Source organism: Aedes aegypti, chromosome 3 (genome assembly GCF_002204515.2).
Source record: "Aedes aegypti strain LVP_AGWG chromosome 3, AaegL5.0 Primary Assembly, whole genome shotgun sequence".
NCBI lineage: Eukaryota > Metazoa > Arthropoda > Insecta > Diptera > Culicidae > Aedes > Aedes aegypti.
Genome location: NC_035109.1, coordinates 367,942,299 through 367,946,448, shown reverse-complemented (window position 1 = coordinate 367,946,448; position 4,150 = coordinate 367,942,299).

The following is a 4,150-nucleotide window of genomic DNA, read 5'->3' as shown; positions in this document are numbered from 1 at the left end:
CCCACATGTTTGCTTGTCTGCCATTCGTTAAATTCATTGCCCAATAGCATGCTTGTTATGCAAAAGGTCTGCCATTTGTCGAACTCAGCAACCAATAGGAAGCGAAAACGGATTCCACGCGAATATAAATACAGGTGAACTTTGAGCAGAGGCTCATTCTTGAAACGGATTTCTCGAGCGACACATCGCCTTCCGCTAGCAGCAGCCGCAGCACCGACTACCCGCAGCAGACACTATCCGAGCAGCAGCCGATGAGAGAAATGGAGAACGTGGAGAGGGAAGACGACGACAAATGGGTCCCTCCATCTGAGATGACGTAAAGCGAAACGGATGAATTTTCGTTGAACAGTTTCGATGCGCTGAATTTCATTTTGATAATACGGTGACCAGACAACCGAAGAATACTCTAATATATGGCGTACTATTGAGCAATATAATGATTTCAGACAGTAGATATCCTTGATTTTTTTGGCGAATCGAAACACAAAACCTAGCTGTGCAGAAGCCTTTGACACAATGTATGAAACATGGTCCTTAAAAGTCAGCTTGGAATCTATCATAATTCCCAAATCCTTGATAGTCGATTCGCGTTGCAGTTGCTCACCTGCCAAGGCGTAGGCAAACGGCATCATAGATTGTTTGCGCCCAAACGAAATTACCGAACATTTCGAAGTATTCAGCAACATTCGATTTAAGCGGCACCATTCAGCAAATGTTTCGAGTTGTCGTTGCAGGAACACAGTATCTTGTGGCTGCTTTATCGTGTAGTAAAGTTTTACATCATCAGCATATGACAACTTCAAACATTTGAGGACGAAATTGACATCGTTCATATACAAAAGGAACAAGAATGGGCCACGCCAGACCAAGCAGGAAAGGGCAACGAAACATGATCTGCAATTTTTACCGACATGCTACGACCAGTTAAATAGGATCGAAGCCAAATGAGTAAAGTATTATTCATGCCAAGTTTGTCGAATTTAGCTAAGGCGATTTGGTGATTCATTTTATCAAATGCCGTGGAAAGGTCCGTATAAATGGCGTCAACTTGTTGGCTACTTTCAATTTGGCGAGTCACGAAAGAAATGAAACATGTCAAGTTAGTAGTCGTCGAACGTTTGGGCATGAACCCGTGCTGGTCTTCTGATATGTAGTGTGAGTAGCTCTGAACTAACTGACGTAGCACAATCACCTCAAATAGCTTAGAGATTGAGCTCAAAGTGGCTATACCTCGGTAATTTGAAACCGAACTTTTGCAGCCTTTTTTGAAACCTGGGATTACGTATGAATGTTTCCAGCAGTTTGGGAAGACACCGGTTGACAAGGAAAGATTGAATACTGCAGTTAACGGTTTTGCAAGCGTGTCCACACACCGTTTTATAATAAGTGAGTATACCATCCGGTCCATATCCCGTAGACGATTTAATCTCCTTACTAGCTGCGATAACCATATCATCGTTTATGATGCACAGTTGCCCAGAACCTGGAAGACGTGGAACGTTCCTGATAGCAAGGGCAACATCATGTGAATCGAGGTGTTCGTTGGTGAAAACACGACTGAATTGTGAACGAAACATGTCGGCAATCCCACCGATGGAGTCGGCGACCGATGAACCGTCGTTCATTATTGAGGGTAATCCGGATTCTTTCCGTTGGTCATTGACGTACCGCCAAAAACTTTTGGGATTAGTCCTTAGTTGACGTTGCATACGGTTTTGGTAGGCGTTGTACAAATGGTCGTTGAGTTGCTGATAGTCTTGGTTCGCCTTCATATAGCTACCCAGGTAACCAATAAGCACTTAAAAAAGCATTTATTTAGCAGTATATGCGCCTTTACTGCAGGTCATTTAATGCTAACAAGCCGTATATGCGCCATAAATGCTACCTAAATGCAGGTTTTGGCCCAATATACGGCTGCTTAAATGCTAGGCCTTCAGAAATTTCGTATCAGGTTGTCAAAAATGATAACGTCCAGATAGTAACGTCTCACGTAGAGCAAAACAAAAATATATCTCTCTCTTCCCGCCCTCCTTCCATCTTTCGTACCCATCTGTCATCTTTTAATTCTATTTTTGTCTTCGTCTCAGATCGCTGCTGTTCCTACTCCAACATGTTTGTTGATACTCGACTTTTTGTCATTCCACTGGGATTCGAACCTATGACCCCCTACGATTGACGAGTGGTGATTGGTGGTACGTCGCGCTACAGGATGAGCTATAAATGAAAATGTAATGCGCGTAGATTTTTCGCAATACTTTAACTTTGCTTCTACATGATTTCATTTCTGCTTTGCAAACATTTGCAGTCTGGGCGATCGAATGAAATAGGTGTTGGCGTGAGAAAGATCTCTCTCCTGTTGGTTTAATCTATCATAAGTGTAAAAATGGAAAAGGAATGGTGTTGGGTCGATCGATAGTGTTGGGTATGAACGAGACGCTCATGTAGGCCACCGGCATACCCTCTCTTGTCATTCTAGAAAATTACGTAGAAAAAGCTACGCATATTTTCTTGTTTTTGTTTGCAATTTAAACATGCTGCAGAAATAAGAACACAAATGTACCAAATGTAGAGAAGCAATTTGAATTTTACAATTAATCTAACATAAAACCACTGCATACGGGATTTTGTCCTTCTCTTATTTCAAAGAAATTAAAATAGTTTCAACAATTCTCTCTGCGTGATTAAAAATTTACACAAACACATGTGTCAGATTTGAATGTGATTCCAGTGATCATAATATCCTTTTTAACTTTTCAAATGTTGTTTCATCAGCTATCATACAGTTATGTTCTCACGATTCCTCTTTAAAGGCGTGAAAGGGTGTCCTGTTGGCCAGCGTGAGAGATAAAAGTTTGGTAGTTTACGAAAACATTCGCCTCTCTTAGCAGTTTCGTGGCAGTATACAAGCAACTGAAATGTTCGGAAATCGAAACATGTTGTGCATTTGGAATGCTGATTAACAGTCAACAACTTTTGAATGGCAGTCCATTTGCTATTTTAAGGCAGCTAAGCAATCTGTCTGCTGTATTAAGGCAGTTAGCATATGAAATGCAATCAAAAGACTGATTTACGGCTTATTCAAATGCTTATTGGTTACCTGGGTAGTACCGGGACGACTGCTGGTCGCTGGCGGCGGGGGCTCGACTACGCTGAGTGGAATAGGGGCTTCCTCGAGGCTTGCGGCAAGTATGCGTCCCGGTGTCCAGTTAGCAGAAAGAGGAGATTGGCTTGATGGAATTCGATTATCAAGATTATGGGACTGAATGTTCTCGTCGGGACATGAGCGCACTATGCTCGTAGATTGTTGTGATTATTTTCCTGGTAACGGAGTGATTTTTAATCTAGTATTCGTTAAAAATGTGTTCTTTCTCTCGATCTCTCCCTATCTCGATGATCACTTCACTATCGAGATGAGTCAACTGTATTTCGCAATTGGATTTAATGGACAAATTGATGTGAAACCAACGCAAACGTTTCACACCTTCTCGGTGAGAATGGAACTCACGACTTCCTGTTCTCTAGATAGGATCGATTTTTTTTAGACATCCGCAAATTAGTTTTTCGAAGTATGGCTCTAAGCAATCCGTTAGAAATTTGCCAAGAAAATGTCTTAAGATTCCCGTAGTGCTTTCTTCAGGGATTTCAGTTTTTCTTTCAATGAAATGAAAATAAACAAAAAATCCAAAAACACAAGGCATGAGAATTATTCTAGCATATATTCCAAAGGAAGGTTTATAAGGTTTCTCAAGTAATTTTTCCTGGATTCCTCTAAGTATTTTTCTAAGAGCTCCACAAATGATACTTACAATTTTTCAATATGTCAATGTTTATTTCAGGAATCAATTCAAAATTGTTTAAAAAAAATCTTACAACTGATAAAATAAATTATCCCAAGTATTTCTTTCGACATTACTCCAAGTATTTTACTGGAACCTTACTATACATATCCACAAATCTATCAAAAATTCTGCTATCGAACTCTTTGGAGGAATTTTATTAGAGATTTTTGGTGAAAAACATGTAAAGGATTCTACAAAAGTTTTATCAGCGATGACATTAAACAAAGAACTGTTAACATTCGTTTCATTTATATTTTTCCAGATTTTTTTCTTCTATAATTCTTTTAGTATTAACTCCAACAACTATTCAG